Raw genomic sequence first — 18388 nt, forward strand, 5'->3', positions numbered from 1 at the left:
AAATAGACAGAAACAGGGAATTTAAATAAGCAGTTCAATACAGGTGTAAAGTATATGTTCCTTACTTATGATGACCTTGAAAGACAAAGAGAGGCTTTGATATTTGACATTCTCTCCCTGACCTTAGCAGTGTGCATAATGAGATGGTTAGCTAGGGTATAATAAAAGGTTGAAAGAGATAAAGAATCTGCTCCATGAATGAATTTCAATTTTTGCTCAAGTAGTTTCTTCAATTGGCCCAAACAGGGGTGGCAGATGCATGGTGCATAAAACAAAAGAGCAACTGTGTAACTTATTCAAGGTCATGTACTTAATGGATAGTGGGTCTGAAATATGAATCCAAGTTCCACCAATAAGCTTATCTCCTTCAGAAAAAAAATCAATGGCTACTGTAAATGCTTATGCTTCCAAATTTATTATATTGTGCCTGCATACACACACATATAACATACACAGGTACACATGTGCATGCACACACATGCACAAACTCCAATTAATCAGTGAAAACATGTTAAAATAAACAATAAACAAAGTTTGAAAGTAAATTGTTATATATATGAGGGAGTCTCAAAAAGTTCATAGAAAAATGAATCAAAAGACAATGAGAATTTTCCCACAAACCTTTAGAAGCCCCTCATGTGATATATATATATATATATATATATATACACATATATATAGCTATATACACACACATACACATATACACAATTAATTTAATGTTCCTGAGGTTTAAGAATATTAATATGCCTTTCCAAAATCACTAAATTTATAAGAAGAGAACTTGAACTCATATTTCTAACTCCAAAGCCAGTTGTTCCTGTCTTCCTATCTTTCTTGTGTAAACAAATAGAAACAATTGAGTTTCATAACTGAAAACCCCACTCCTTCATTTTCAGTAAACATTCCAATATACAGAGCTGCAAGTGTGAGGAAGCCAAGAGAGTTATTTTGTAATTCTAGACTACATTGAAAAGTATTTTTCTACCTTAAGAGTGTTCTTGAAGAGTTCAGAGATTTGATAAGAAAATGAAAGTCACGGGACAAGAGGTTATTAAATACAGAAAGAGGGGTGATGTTGTGCAGCAGGTTGAGCTACTGCTTGGGATCCCCACAACCTGTATCAGAGTTCCTGGAACCAAATCCCACCAAATCCACTTTTTCTATTATATATACACTGGGTTTCAGCAGATGGTTGCTCAGGTATTTGCACACCTGACACCCATGTGGGACACCCAGAAATTCTTGGAACCTTATTTTGCAGGCATTTGGGGAGAGAACTAGCAAATGGAAGTGCTCTCTGTCTCCCTCCCTCTCATTCCTCTGTCCCTCTCAAATAAATATAATTTAACAAATGTAAAGAATAAGAAATGTAGAAAAAATAGCCTAACTATTTCTCTCCACTGATACTCATTTCTGATTATGAATTTACAGTTATAAACTCCTCTTCTCTTATTTATATAATGAAATGAAAACATGGTTTTATAGAAAAGCTATAGTTCAAACTTTACTGCTTATAGTTAAATTACTTAATTTTTTTTTTTTTGTAGATAGCTCCAAATTCTCCATGGAAATAGACTATTTCAGTATCTACTATTTTTCTCTTCATTACAAGAATTCTAAGATGAAACTATTTTACATTTTTTCAATGTTTTCTAGATGCAATAAAAAGGGTATAGCGTTACATTGTCCCACTTATACTTTTAAGTAAGTCTGATAGTTGGAAAATAATTACCTAAATCTATGTCCATGCTTAAAATCGAACTTCTGAATCATGCTGATGGCTATCAGTCAAAGATTTTAAAAGGCAATTATTTTGAATATGCATAACAATGAGAATGGAAAAGAGAGGGAGGGAGGTAAGGAGAGAGGGAGAAAATGAGGAAGAGACTAGGGGGGGGCAGAAAGGGAGGGAGAGAGAGAGAGAGAGAGAAAGTACAGTGTTGTCCCTTAGCCATAATTTTATTTTCTTGGCTTTTCAGTTATCCACAATAAATTTCAGTCAAATAACATCGAGTGGAAAATTCCAGAAATTAATAATTCATAAATTTTTATTGTACACACTTCTTTGTAGCATAATATATCTCATGCCATCCAATTCCATCCTGCCTAGAATGTAAATCATTCCTCTGTTTGTGTCAGCTACTTAGCCACTTGTCAGTAGCCAACTTGGCTATCAAATTGAATATTGCTAAAGCAGCGCTTGTATTCAAAAACTCTCATTTTACTTAGTGATGCCTTCTCAAATGCTGTGATGCTGGAAATCCAGGTATGCCAAAGAAAGCCCTGAAGTTTCTTTCTCTCTTTCTTTATCTCTTTCTTTCTTTCTTTATCTCTTTCTTTCTTTCTTTATCTCTTTCTTTCTTTAGTTAAAAGTTAAAGTTCTTCAAATAATGAGGAAAGAAAACAAATTGCATGTTGAGGTAGCTAAAATTTAGAATAATGGTAGTTATTCTGTAATGTTCACTAATTTATAAATAAAAATGTATCCTAGGTATGTACATATAAGACAAAGTATAGTATACAGAGGTTTTAGCACTATGCATGGGTGCAGGCATCTCTTTGGGTCTTGCAATGCTTCCTGCTGATAAAAGGGCTTATTACATTCTACCTAGGAACTTTTTGTAGGATTGTTTCCTTAGGAAGTAATCAGAGAAACTAATAATGAAATATTTATGATAATATTTATCACAAAGTATATGTCAGAGCCAAAAAAAATAGAAACATATTAAATCATCTAAAATAGCAAATAACAAGTCATGGTACATTTATGTAAAAATATACTAATTAAGAAGAATGCAGTAAAATCCAGGATACATAATAAAACATGTATTTTGTATATATATAAATAAAGAAAAATTTTAAAGCACAGAAAAAGCACAACTAATAAATATTTCAAGCACAGTGTATTTGACATAAACTAAGATAATACACAAAACTTTGGTCATTATAATTACAATAAATTTAAATAAAATTAAGAATTACATACAGGAGAGGCTGGCATTGTGGCTCAGATGGTTGAGTTGTTACTAGCAGTGCCAGCCTCTGATATTAGAGTGCTGATTTCAGTCCTGGCTGCTTTACTGCCAATCCAGCATCCTGCTAATGTGCCTGGAAAGGCAGCAGAAGATGGCCCAAGTGCTTGGGCCCTGCCTCGGGTGTGGGAGACCGGAATGGAGTTTCTGGATCCTGGTTTCAGCCTGGCTCAGATCTTGCTGCTATGGCCATTTGGGGATTGAACTAGCTGTATCTACTTCTCACTCTGACACTTTGCTTTTCAAACATATTAATGTAAAATATATATCTTTAAGAGGTTAGCTATAACATAATGAAAAATGAGACATGGAGAATTGTTTTAGTAATAAAAGAATGTGATTCTTTCAATAATTTCAAATCAGATGCTACTTACAGTTTCCCATAGCACAGAAAAATGTAAACGGGATCCATTACCAAATATTATGAAATATGAAAATCAAATAATTTGTGATTAAAACAAATTTTTAAAATAGCACAGAAAATTACCAATTAAATTGTTACATGTTTAAAAATTTGTCAGTCTGACCCAATAAGACTTAGTACTAAGATGCACAGGCTTTATACTTAGAAAAACACAAAAAGTACCTTAAAAAGAAAGTTATCATATCAATGCATATAAAGCATTTGCCGAATTCAGTACTCTAAATATACATTTTAGAAACTGGTGAATAATTACCTTGAGGTATATAATTATATAAATGGAAAATAAAGTACAAGTGAATTTTATTTAAGTTGACAAAAGAGGCCAGCACTGTGGTGCAATGGGTTAAGCCACCACCTATAGTGGTGGCATCCCACATAGATGCCATTTTGAGTCCCAGATGCTCTACCTCTGATCCAGCTTCCTGCTAACGTGCCTGGGAAAGCACAGGAAGATGGCCCAAGTGCTTGGGCCTTTGCACCCACTTGGGAGACCTGGAAGAAGTTCTTGGCTCCTAGCTTCTGCCTGACGCAGCCCCAGCCATTATGGTCATTTGGAGAGTGAACCAGGAGGTGGAAGATTTCTCTCTCTACCTCTCCATTTCTCTTGCTCTAACTCTGCCATTCAAATAAATAAATATTTAAAAAAATGTTTACTAAAGGGCTATGATTAAAAAATAAGTAAAATACTAATAATCTTTAAAATTTACTAATAGATTATGATGATTTTTATGCTAAAATATCAATACAGCACAGCAAAGATAATCATAATAAGCACTCTGATATAAAACTTTTGGATTGCTTCTGACAAGAATTTTTAAAATGAAAATAGCAGAGCTCAAAAGGGTTTCACCAATAAGGAAATGTATTAGCCCATGTAACCTGGCATATGCATGAGATCAACTGCTCATCCCTGAGTGAAATCCAGATGCAGACTATTGCTGACTGTCCAGGCAGCCATCCTGGTGTTCACATTATCTTCACTTACTCTTCCTGGTAAGTATATGCTTAGAAAATTCAGTGTATTATAAAACACTGACACAATGCTTTGTGTGTGGAAAAGAAAATTAGGGCCTAGTTTCAGTAATGCAACATATGATACATGTTACTATTAGACATTCTCTTAGGAAATGTAAGGATATTTAGTACTGTTGGACTCCACTGGGTAAATGACAAGAACACCAACCCCTCTCCCAACATCTGTAACCACTAAAATATTTCTACAGATTTCAAAAGGGATGGCAGTAATACTACCATTGTGACACGTTGATACAGATGTTGTTAGTCACACAATTAACAAACAATCTAAAATACACATTGGTAAATAATATGTATCATGTAGAAAAGAAGTATGAAATTGGATTTCAGATTTTCCATAAAGAAATTTTCGACAGGGACCCACATTGTGGTACAGTGGGCTAATCAACTGGCTGAGATACCAGTATCCCATATGATTGTCCTCTGCTTCCAACCCAGCACCCTACTTATGCACCTGGAAAGGCAGAAGATGGCCCAAGGCTTGGGTCCCTGCCACACATATGGGACATTTGGAAGATGCTCCTGTTAGTAGTTTCAGCCTGGCCCAGCCTTGGCTATTGTGATCATTTGGGGAGCGAACCAGGAAATAGAAGATCTTTCTCTCTTTCTCTTTTTCTCTTTCTCTTTCTCTTTCTCTTTCTCTTTCTCTTTCTCTCTCCCACTCTCTCTCTCTCTCTCTCTCTCTCTCTGTTTCTGTAATTCTGCCTTTCAAATAAATAAATAAGTGTAATAAATAAAAAAGAACTGTTAAGTGTTTGGGGAGACAGATATGTTTAATCTGAGTGGATATTTTGTTCTCTCTCTCTCTCTCTCTCTCTCTATATATATATATATATATATATACATACATATATGTATGTATAATATATATGTATACCACTCACTCACTGGGTAGCTCATAAATATGCGCTATTTTTATATTACTGCTAATTTTTTGTTAAAAAAATTGAAAATCTTCAAAAATCCATGGAAATGGAATTAAGGGACACTGGGATTCTCCATAAACTTTTTTTTAAAGATATATTTATTTTATTTGAAATGAAGAGTTACACAGAAAGAGAAGGAGAGGCAGAGAGAGAGAGAGAGAGAGAGAGAGAGAGAGAGAGGTCTTCCATCCACTGGTTTACTCTCCAAATCGCCGCAACGGCCAGAGCTGTGCCGATCCAAAGCCAGGAGCCAGGAGCTTCTTTCGGGTCTACCACGTGGGTGCAGGGGCCCAAGGACTTGGGCCATCTTCTTCTGCTTTCCCAGGCCATAGCAGAGAGCTAGATTGGAAGAGGAGCAGCTGAGACTCGAATGGGCACCCATATAGGATGCTGGCACTGCAAGCAGAAGCTTTACCCACTATACCACAGTGCAGGCCCCTCCACAAACTTTTTGAACACCTTCATACGTGGATTTTCTTTGCAGAAATGTATATTATTTTCCCCAAACTCTGTATGGGATGTATTGGTTTTCTGCTGTTATGGAAACATTCATTAGTTGTTTTAGAAAATTTTTGCTAGCTTTTCAAATGCTTATGTAGAATTACCTAGTCATTTTGATGACTATACTTGTTTTCTTTTAGCGTGGTTTCCCCCAAAATGGAAAGCTGAAGATAAGTGTTTGCAGGACATAGTTTATTATGGAAAATGATTTCCAAGGAATTATTATGGGATTGGGAAGAGTGAAGTAGAAGACGGAAACCCAATTCCTGGATGGTCACTGAGATGGACAGGTGAATCTGATTTCCTTGGGAACACTCTGAGAAGCCATGTAGAATGTGTTAAGGATCATCCACACCAGGAAATAAAGAGGGAAATACAGTGGCTTTCAGCTGCTGTCCCTGTTCATTAAGACAGTTTTGCTCTGTGGGATGTCAACTCTTTTATACTTTCAAGTTTATACATGCATTAAAATGATAAGTGGTTCTGGCAGCAGTTCCTCCAAAATATATTCTGTATCTTTACACTTATATAAACTTTTATGGTAGTCAAAATAATCTATAATAATGGAAAAGCAGATCAAAGGTTACCTAGCTCTAGAGAAAGTGTTACAGAAAAAGGGCATGAGAAAACCGTTTAGGGTAATGGAAATATTGTGTATCTTGATTGGAATGGTTATATGGCTGTATATATTTGTCAAAACATGCTAAACTTTGTGTATACTGAAGGTAGTTTTGATTTTATGCAAATTTTATTCCAATGCTTTCAATAAAAATTTTGCACTTAAATATAATTGTACATTCTTAACTGTTAGTTTTCTAAAAAGATCAAAGTGAAGGAGGACAGGAGGAAGGGAATATCCTTATATTTTTAGAATTGTATCGATTAGCTACATTGAATCTCCTCTTTGTATTAGTATCACAGCAACATAAAAGCAAGCATTAAAAATTAAAACAGAAAAGAATGATGTACAACTGAAAACTTGAAAATCAGTTACTTAATTTTTAAGTAAAAAATTGAAAACTAGTAGCAGAATAAATTCAAAGAATGCAAAAGCAAAGATGGAAGAACAGAAATTAACTAAATAAAAAGAAACACCATAGAAAGGTCAGTAATGATTGGTGGTTCATGGAAAAGTCCAGGAAGCAGACTGATCTCTTGAAGATTAGTTTAAGCAAAATCAGAGAAGGGAGAGGACAAAAGCACAGATACTACAGAAATTAATCAGCTACAAAAATTTCAAAATCAAGTTTATACCTACACATTTGAACAGTTAGATGAAGTTAATAAATACTTAGATAATAACATTTATCAATTCTTTCTCGAGAAGATATTAAAATTCTGAATAAACATTAAAAATATATTCAGATGCCTATCTTCCTACAGTGCCTACATTGTAGAATTGTGTGACAAGTAAATTCTATGGACATTGAAGAAACATTCATTCTACTAAGTACCAATTAGGGTTTAATCAGAGAATCAGAACAATGAAGAGTAAGAAGAAAAACAGATTTGTTTCAGGAATTAGACCAGGCTAAGTTATTTAGAGGGTCCAGAATAGAGAAAAATGTAAACCTCTTGTTCAAAGAAACAGGAACAAAGCCTTTTCCTTCTTCCCCAGTCTCTCTACTTGCCAGGGTGTTTTTATTACTATTTATTCTCATACTCTCTGGAGTATGGAAATTTGTGAGGGTGAGTGCAGAGCCTTGCAGGCACCAATACAGCCTTAGGAGTCCGATGCATAGATTGCATGTATCTGTCCAGGTTCCAAAACAGAGCAGCAAATGTTGGGCAGGCCTAGGGAATGGACATCCAAAAAAGTCCTCCCAGGAAGGCAGGACCAAGCCTCTGTCTTACACTCAACTTTCATATCAGATTTTTATTACACAGCACAAATTCAAAGATAGAAACTTAAGAACTTTTCAACGGGGGCTGGTGATATGGCGCAGCAGGTTAAAGCCCCGGCCTGCAGTGCCAACATCCCATATGGGCGCCGGTTGATTCCCGGCTGGTTCCACTTCCGCTCCAGTTCTCTGCTATGGTCTAGAAAAGCAGTGGAAGATAGCCTAATTTCTTGGGCCCCTGCACCCACGTGGAAAATCCAGAAGAAGCTCCTGGCTCCTGGCTTCGAATCAGCTCAGCTCCAGCCATTGCAGTCATTTGGGAAATGGACCAGTGGATGGGAGACCTTTCTCTCTCTTTCTGGCTCCACCTCTCTCTGTAACTCTGCTTTTAAATAAATAAAATAAATCTTTATTTAAAAAAAAGAACTTTTCAATGGCAACCACAGCATATGAACACCCTTCTGAGTACGGAGGTGTTTGTAAAACACTGGCTTCATGGAGCAGACTCTGGAATTAGGCTACATGTAACAGATCAAAAAGCCTTAGGAAAGCTGTTACTTCTGCATCTTGTGTTGGGCCTGAAGCCACTAAATCAGCATGATGACCATTGGGAAATAATTCCTATATATGTAGTTGAGGAGAACAAAGATCAGTTGGGAGCTTCCCAGACAAACCTAGAGGCACAGGATGTTTTAGAATCTGTGTCTGTCTTTCCCTAGGACCAATCTCTACAGACCCTAGTGTCCTTAGCTACATGCCTCTGGCTCAGAATTCAGAACATTTGAAAGAGCATTATATGGAACTACAGAAGCTAGAAGAGCTGAGGTTCCAACAAGATGAGCAAGTGGGAAGAAATATGCAAATTGCAATGATATCTAGTTCCCTGCAACAACCTCAGAGAATCATGCTGTTATTTCATGTTCCCCTTTAAATCCACACATATGCTTGTTTCTCTCATGGCCCTCTCTTTCACAGAACCGTAAAGGGAAGGGAATTCTAGGAAATGTTGTTCCAGCTTAACTAAGTTGACACAATAGAAAGATGACTACTCAATATTATATTATTCTTAAAGGATAGGTTAAGAGAGAATACTCCTTGACTTGTTCCCAAACTTAAACATACCATGCAAAAGGAAATTTACTAGTATCTCATCCATGACTGTTGAAGCAAAGATCCTATAGAAAACATTTACTGAAACGAAGACAACTTATAAAAAAGACTGTGTTAGATATGTCTCATACATGCAATCTTGTTTTAATGTTAGAGAAGTAACTAACCATATTGTCATGGCAAAGGAGAAAAAAATGTCCTTCCAATAGAAAATCCACTCAAGAACTAAAAAAGACAAACTAAGAATAAAACAAATTTCTTTAACATAGATAGCATATAATTCTTAAGTAAAATATTAAAAGGATCTAAATTATTTGTAATGGTCTCTTTTTTTATCCTAGAATATTTGTACAAGAATATTTAGTTAATTATTAAGTTTATTATTTAGTTAATTATTTAGTTAATTATTAAGTCACGTATTTTTAGATCTCTGTATGTATTATATATCTTGTAGTAAAATTAAATGAGAGAAAAGAAAACGTAAAAAGGAGGATGAGAGACTTGGAAAATTGGCTCAGCCGACCCAAGATCTTATTAAATGAAAAGCTAGAAAATACAGAAAATGGAGTGAAGGACAGGGGCCAGCGCTGTGGCATGGCAAGTTAAAGCTACCACCTGCTATGCCAGTATCCCATATGGGCACTGGTTTGAGGCCCAGCTCTGACTATTGTAGCCATTTGGAGTATGAACCAGCAAATGGAAAACTTTTCTCTCTGTCTCTACCTTTCATTGTCTATAACTTTACATCTCAAATAAATAAATAAGTCTCTTAAAAAAAAAAGATAGTGAAGGACATTGGTAATTAAGTAATATCTAGGCTAAACAATCTAAGAATTTTACCAGTATTCAGAATGAGAGATTACAATATACTCAAACATATCATTGTGATTCAGAATACTGGAAATAATAAGAGCTTATAGACTTTCAGAGCAAAACAGGTAACAAATAAGGATTTAGATTGACATAGTATTTCTTCCTAGCCACATAATTCTAAAAGCTATTGAAGTCTTTCCTGATCCTATAGATAAAGCTATTAACCTTTTTTAGCCTTTCTTGTGTCCTATACTAATGTTTATCAGAAGAGAAGTTAGCCCCCTGATAATATATATATATATATGTATATATATATATATATATGTATATATTGTCAAGTCCTATTATCATTGGTTTGAAAGTAAACTGACAGATTTCTTCTATATCTCTGGTTCCTCAAACAGTACCTGATATGTAGCAGAGACTTAATATATGCTTTACTAATTCAATACATGATGATGGAAAAATGAATATTCCTTTAAAACATCCTCAGCAGCAGAAGTTGGCAACTTGTCAGCATAATATAGACCGAGGCTGTAATTGTTTTTGACTCCTATGCGGGAAAACAAGATACCAGCCTCAGCTTTAGTTTGTCCCAGCCCCAGTTGTTGCAGGCATGTGGGAGTGAACCACATGGATGTGGATGGAAGATCTCTGGTTTTATCTATTTCTCCCTGTCTTTCCAATTAAATGAAAACAAAAATCTTAACCACATTGGATGGATGGCATTGCTTTGAATCTCAGTGAGAAAATGACTGTGCAAACTTGGTGAAGTGCAGTACTGGTTTAATGTAGAAACTACCAAATATCTAAATATGTCTTCCTTCACATTAATTAATCCAACCTATGTGATTAATTTATAATATTTTATAGGAAGGACAAGATAATATTTCAGGTTAGGAATATGCACTCAGTACATCTCTGTATACATGTTTTATATTTCATGCTTAGAAAAAGGCACAATTATCTGTAATATTAGTGAAAGAATTATGGCTATCAAGTAAATAAGATGAAAAATCATGTTATTAATGTGATATGTATTCTTAAGCATAACAAATATAAATATAATCGTTATATTTTATAACATTAATTAATTAGACAAATCATTGCCTTTACTGTGTTAGCTGAAATAAATCACTAGCTATTTTAAGGCATCAAGCAACGTTTCCTTATAGTTTCTTTTTCAAATTGAACAATATCCCATGAGGGAGTAAAATAAGCTCTTTTCTCCAATCTCAAATGATCAAAAGTGATCCTTGTTCAGAGGCCATCTGGAAGGTTTGGACACAGCAGCAAAGAGAGCAGAGGTTAATGGGAACACAGGTTACTTCCAGCTGATGTGTCAAAAAAGGTACAACAAAAATAAACCAACACAACTATCATCTCATTACTTACTTTCTTTTTATACATTTCCTTCAGAGCAATAAGTAAGATTCACTTACTTGATAAATTATCTTGTCTCTGTCGTCCTGTTACAATCTCATCTGAAAAAATTGTATCTCATCTTTAATACATTATTTATTCTTTGGTACTCTCTCTTTCATTCAAAACCTCAAAAGAATGTAAAAAACTAGAAACATATCTACCACTTCAAATTTTGGTGTCATCAAGTACTGCCTTTTAGACAAATCTGAAAAGACAAACGTCTCAGTTTTAAATCAATATTTCTCAATGTGAAAGCCATTCATTTCACATTGCTCATTAATTTCTGTACTTATAATAAAGAATGCCACTGAAAGATCATCAGATTAAGGATTTACTTATGAGATCCAACTAGAGGATATAACCTTAAGTCATTTAAATTAATTCAGTGAATTACACTGCCTTCTATCATTTTTAAGAACTATCATGATGACAGAGTCATTATTATAAGTATAAATTTTTATTAGTACACTATTTACTAATGCAAATCAATAGCCAATATATTTGTATATTATAATTATTAAATCTGTGGAAGAAATGTTAAATCCTGAAAGCTGACATGATTATATCTACAAATTCTTAATAAACCCAGTAATTTTAATTATTTATTTATTTTTATTTATCTGAAAGGCAAAATATCAGACAGTAAAAGAGAGAGAGAGACAAACAGAGAACTCCTATCTGCTGGTACATTCTCCAAATGCCTACAACAGCAAGGGATGGGACAGGTAGATGCAAGGAGACTTCAACTCCATCTGAGTTTCCCACGTGGGTGACAAGGACCCGACTACTTGAAACTTCACCTGGAGTTGCCAGAAGCCAAGCTGGTCCTTGAACCCAGGCACTCTGATAAGGGTTGTAGACAACTTACCTATTGAACCAAACACCTACTCCATATCTAGTAATTTGTATGTTACTAATTTTGAAAGCTGGATCTTGTGTGACTTGATATTAAGGGCTTTTTTTCCCTAATGTCTGTGATGAGATTCCTACATTCAGCTTCCTGCTCTACCACTTCTATTTGCGTGACTCACAGCAGTGTGGGAATAGGAATCCCACATGTGTTTGGGGAAATCTCTTGCTACATGTAGTCCATGTTCTTGTTTTCTTGTGTGTAGAAGTACAACCAGGAGATACAGATAGAGCAAATTAGAAAATCAGGATTTATTAAAAGGCAAATGGGTAGTACATTCTTAGTTGAGAGCATGGAGAACCTTGTGAAAGAGAATTGTTGCTATCCAGGCTGGGATTGTCCTTTTGTAGGATAAGGGGTGGTGCTGAGAGCAGCATTTGGGCATCTCCAGGAATGTGTCATGGCATCTGGTGCATGATGGGGATTTGGTGTGATGAACTTTCAGCCACATTGAATTGACATAGAAGGTGATGCAATTTAGATGATGCACAGGGCTTAGATGTTGGTAGCCTTCTGCTCTTGGCAACTCATTAACTACCTGCTTACTTGTATCAATCAGGTCTCCTTAAACTTCAGTATCCCCATCTGTGATGTGTGTTTCATTTGTATTTTCTTATAAAGTTTCTGCTATGATAAAATAAAACATGTTTTAGGAACTTAGCACAGTGTCTGCATACAGTGAGAGTTTAATAAATATTGGGTATTATTATTTTAATGAACCATCAAGAAATATGAAAGAGTTAGTCATCTGTAACTTCCTTGTTACTAGGTGCAAAATTTATAGACAACCATGGTCCACAAAAATGTCAACCCATGAGGTTCTACAAAACAGAATATATGTCCACAGTGTTTTTCTTTGCCTGGTGCATAGATGAAGAAGAATAGAGTTGGCCTCAAGCAAAACTGTGAGATTTTAGACTCTCAGCTCTTCCCATAAATCTTGTTTTATGGGTTACCCACATAGTTGTAGTTACTGACTCATTATTTTTCTTCACATTAGCCTTAAAATAATATCTGCCCCTGTTTCTTCTTACCATGTTTATTTCTTAAAAACACACATATATCTATATCTATATCTATATCTATATCTATATCTATATCTATCTAGATAGAGAGAACCACATCAGATGTGTATTAGTTTTACTCTATGGAGATCTTTATACTAATTTTTTCTTCTTTGCATTTTGACTGTCTGTCCCTTGTCCCATACTTTCTATTGGCCTCAGAAAGACTTTTTTTTATTTCTTTGTTTTACATTTTGAGAGGCATTGAGACAAATAAAAGGAGAGAGACAGACAGACAGACAATAAGTTCCCCTCTACTGTCTCCCTAGCCAAATGCCTGGAATGTCCAGGGTGTCCAGGCCAAAGCCAGGAAACAGAAACTCAGTCTAGATTTCTCATGTAGGTGGCAGGGAGGTACTTGAGCCATCATGTACTGCCTCCTTGGGTGCACATTAACAGGAAGTTGGAATCAGAAGAGATGTTACTTGAACTCAGGCACCCAAATATAAGATATAGGCATTCCAGAAATCTTAACCACTAAGCCAAATACCCTCCTCTTCTTTAGAAAGGTTTAAATTTTAAACTCAACCTACATCATTTTCAGAAAATTTGATCATCTTACTATATATAAAGCTGTATTTTAATATTAAGGAAAATTTTACCCAAGCACTTGTCTTTTTTTACTCAATGACATTCTTTTTTAGAATAATTTATGTATCAGCTGTTGAGTTCTATTCTTTAGCAAATGTTGAATTATTTTCTAGTAAAAATATCTGAGTAATCTGTTTTTTGCTCAAGCTACTACTAATCAAAATGATTATCATAAAATACATGGTCAACAAGCAAGTAACCAAGCATTTGTTGTAGTCGTCTCACTGCAGATAATATAAGAAAGTTCAGAAAGTAGAGATTTGGGGGAGGAATGATGACTTTCATATTTGAAAACACATAAAACCAGTTTTATAGAAAAACTCATGCAGGCAGAATATTAGATAATGGCTGGTCATCTAAAGTTTTCAGAAAGAAGATTCACTGTATAAATACACAAAATTTCATTTCAGGCATCACAATTCTGAAGGAGAAACAGATGGGAGACTATGACAACATCATCTGAAACTGGATAGAAATAACACAGAGGGAAGGAATGAGGACAATTGAATGTGTTGGCATGGTTAGAAGCAGAGTTTCAGAGAGGCCATGCATGACCTTATAGGAATAAAATAATTACCATGGTATTGATTTCTTATGATAAGTCAATTTCATAATCCAATTCTGTAAACATATGAATTATATACATTGATAATATGTCAAAGATTATATTGTGTGCTAAAGATACAATGACATTATTTTAATCTGTACTATGCTTTTCATATAACAGAACAAATCAATAACATTGTCAACTTTGATCTAGTTTGAAAAAAGTGTAACTTCTATGTTAATGACATGGAATACAAATTAAGCTACCTGAATCAAACATGATTTAAAGACTATTCTGATGATTTTGGATACTATGGTAATATTGCTAGAAAGGATAAAATAATTTTTGAGTTCAAAATTTTAATGTAGTAAAATAAAAATTGAAATATAAAATGTGTCAGAATATCTTAATATGAAATATATAATATATAAATATATAGAGAAGTATTTAAATGTAACACAAAGAGAAGTGGTGACCAATGTGATGCATAAACTCAAATTTTTAAATATCTGTCATTTCTTGGACATTGTTAAGAGACAACAAGCTAAAAATAATGTCACAAATATTATAATAGCAATACTTAATATTAATGCATAAGAATCTTAAAAAACAATGCAAACTTTGTACTAATTTGTCAATAAACAAAGGAATATGAATTTTCAAAAGCCAAATCACTGAATAAAAAGTAAATGACTGGGACTGGTGCTGTGGCTTAGTGGGTAAAGCCACCACCTGCAGTGCTGGCATTCCATATGGGTGCCGGTTCCAGTCCTGGCTGCTCCACTTCTGATCTAGCTCTCTGCTATGGCCTGGGAAAGCAGTACAAGATGGCCCAAGTCCTTGGGCCCCTGCACCTGCGTGGGAGACCTGGAAGAAGCTCCTGGCTCCTGGCTTTGGATCGGCGCAACTCCGGCTGTTGCGGCCAACTGGGGAGTGAAACTGCACATGGAAAACCTCTCTCTCTCTCTCTCTTCCTCTCTCTCTCTCTCTCTGCCTCTCCTTCTCTCTGTGTGTAACTGTGACTTTCAAGTAAAATGAATAAATCTTTAAAAATAAATAAATATTCAATCACATAAATCAAGAAAGGCCAATTAAAAATTGATATACTATTTCCCCTATTGATTTGCCAAGACTTTAAAAAGAATTAACTATCTTCAGGAATATAAAAAAGAGTCAATAGAAAAGGAAAAATTAAAGACAATTGAAGACAATAAACAATTACATCTTTAAAAAAAAAACAGAAAGTTTGAGCTTGCTTAGAATAATCATTTTGAAGTTCTTTCTTTTCCTTAGATTTTGGGGAAAGAGAAAAAGATCTGTACATAGAGCCTGTTCTCTTATCGACTGAAATGAGAAGTAAAATATGACAGTCTGAGCGAAATGTCTGGATTTTGAAAATGAGAGGCAACATTAACAACTAGAAAAAAATATTTAGAAATTAAAGTAAATTGAGAGAATTTAATGAAAAGAGGCTTGTCAAAAAGCAGCAAAAATTATAGTTATATTTAGGTTTTGAAATTTAAGGTGAGCAAGCCTGTTAGATTATAGGATTTTATTCTACTCTCCCAGTTCAGACCCCCAGCCCCCTATCAGCAACTTCTCTGTCTTCTACCTAATTTTGTAATCCAATCTGAATCCTTATGGACTTACTGTTTGTGGCATTATAAGCTAACCTTGTGCCAGAGAAGGGCATCAGTAAAATAATTTACTTTAGAGTCCATGAATGGAAACATACACTGTAGCTAGGGAAATGCTAATATTTAAATAAATAATGCTGAATCTTTGAAGATCCTGGTGAAATAAAGATGAAATGATTTCTAAAGAGAATAGCTTAAGTTGAAAAGTACAGAACGAGAATTCTGAAAGCAAAGATAATATCATGGTATCTGAATTACAAAATAATGTGCAGGAGTAGACCTCTAAATATAATACTTTAGAGATAAATGCACTAAGACTAAAGTTGAAATCTTCCGGTTATAGTTCCAAAAGATCTCTGAGAGGCGTAAGTTTAAGTATTCTTATATTTCCTTATATTTTTATGCATTTAAAAATTCATATGCCTATGCTTACTAGAAATATGATGAGATGCTAGGGAATCAGTCAAGTTCAAACCTTTGGCCGGCGCCGTGGCTTAACAGGCTAATCCTCCGCCTTGCAGTGCCGGCACACCGGGTTCTAGTCCTGGTTGGGGCGCCAGATTCTATCCCAGTTGCCCCTCTTCCAGGCCAGCTCTCTGCTATGGCCCGGGAAGGCAGTGGAGGATGGCCCAAGCCCTTGGGCCCTGCATCCCATGGGAGACCAGGAGAAGCACCTGGCTCCTGGCTTCGGATCAGCGAGATGCGCTGGCCGCAGCGGCCATTGGAGGATGAACCAACGGCAAAAAGGAAGACCTTTCTCTTTGTCTCTTTCTCTCTCACTATCCACTCTGCCTGCCAAAAAAAAAAAAAAAAAAAAAAAGTTCAAACCTTAACCAGTTACAAGGCCTACCAATATCCCCTTTATCTTGAGGACTTTCCTATGGTAGTACTTCCATAATTACCATAAACTGTTCCAAGTATAAACATTTCCCTATTCTGTCTCTTCCCTATCCCAGCCCAGTTCACCCACAGACTTATATCATCAAAATGACTTTTCTCAACTTAATCCAAGTCAATTTTGAATTTTCCATCCTCAAAGCTTTAACACTACTAGGAGTGGGGAATTTTTTTCTGCAAAGGGGCATTTGGATATTTATGACATCATTTGCAGGCTTTACAAAATTATCTACCTAAAAATTAGCCTCCTATGGATTATTGAATTTTGAATGACACCTGCAGCTGCCTTGGCTGGAACAAATCAAATGATCTTGCAGGCCTAATACAGCCCACAGTCTGGACCTTTTTTACCCCTGCAAGGATATCCAATAGCAGTAAATGGAACCCTAAGTTTGCCTGACTTAATAGTTGTATAATCTTGGGCAAATTGTTCAGTCTTCCTTACCTTTAATTATTTGTGGGCTAAAATAAATATTAGAATATGAATCTGAAAAGCCTATAAGGCACCTTGCATACAGCTGAGCCTTGATAAATACAGTGCTCTTTCTCTTTTTCCTTCTTAATAGGCTTTCAGTTCTCAACACCTCCTAGGTTTTCTCTCCTAATCAGCAACTATTCCCTCCTACCTAAATACAGTTCTCTTCTCAAATCTCCAACCTGCTTCCCATAAACTCTTTAGTCCCTATGCACCCAGGCACTCCCAATATGAGATGTAGGTGCCGCAGGTAGTATCTTAACTGCTGGTGCCAAACACCAATCCTCCCCCACACCACAATCATTCTTCATTTCTTGACCTCTATTGAAAGAAAATTCAACTCCTCTAAATTACCCTATTTCCTCTAAATCTCAAAATGTCACCAATTATTTTGGCACTCTCCCTAACAGATTGTAAGACACATTGCGACTAAGAGAGTGAGTGTCTGTGGTTCTTTGTGGTTTGCTTTAGATCTCAGGTGCCTAGAATTAGGAGTTAATGCAAGCTGAAGACGTACCTGATGCTCAGTGATTTCATAGGAGATCCTGCTGGTATGTTGCCATGAAATGGGGAAAAGCCCCATAAAAATTTTGGATGAGCATAGATTATAATGAGGTATAGCCATAGAATGTTTAATTAACTTGGTCTACTACTTATAAGAAAGCAATTTCTCTACGAGGTGAAGACATTTAAATTCACACATATTTACTACTAGTAATATCAGATAGAAATACAATGTGAACTTTAAAGATAATTCACAATTTTAGTAAAGCTAAATACGTCCATGGCCAGCGCCGCGGCTCACTTGGCTAATCCTCCACCTGTGGCTCCGGCACACAGGGTTCTAGTCCTGGTCCGGGTGCCGGATTCTGTCCCGGTTTCTCCTTTTCCAGTCCAGCTCTCTGCTGTGGCCCAGGAGTGCAGTGGAAGATGGCCCAAGTCCTTGGGCCCTGCACCCGCATGGGAGACCAGGAGAAGCACCTGGCTCCTGGCTTCGGATCAGCCCTGTGCGCCAGATGCAGCGTGCTGGCCACAGCGGCCATTGGAGGGTGAACCAACGGCAAAGGAAGACCTTTCTCCCTGTCTCTCTCTGTCTCACTGTCAACTCTGCCTGTCAAAAAAAATTCTTTTAAAAATTAAAAAAATACATCCAAAAT

This window comes from Lepus europaeus, chromosome 2 (assembly GCF_033115175.1).
Source record: "Lepus europaeus isolate LE1 chromosome 2, mLepTim1.pri, whole genome shotgun sequence".
Classification (NCBI taxonomy): Eukaryota; Metazoa; Chordata; class Mammalia; order Lagomorpha; family Leporidae; genus Lepus; species Lepus europaeus.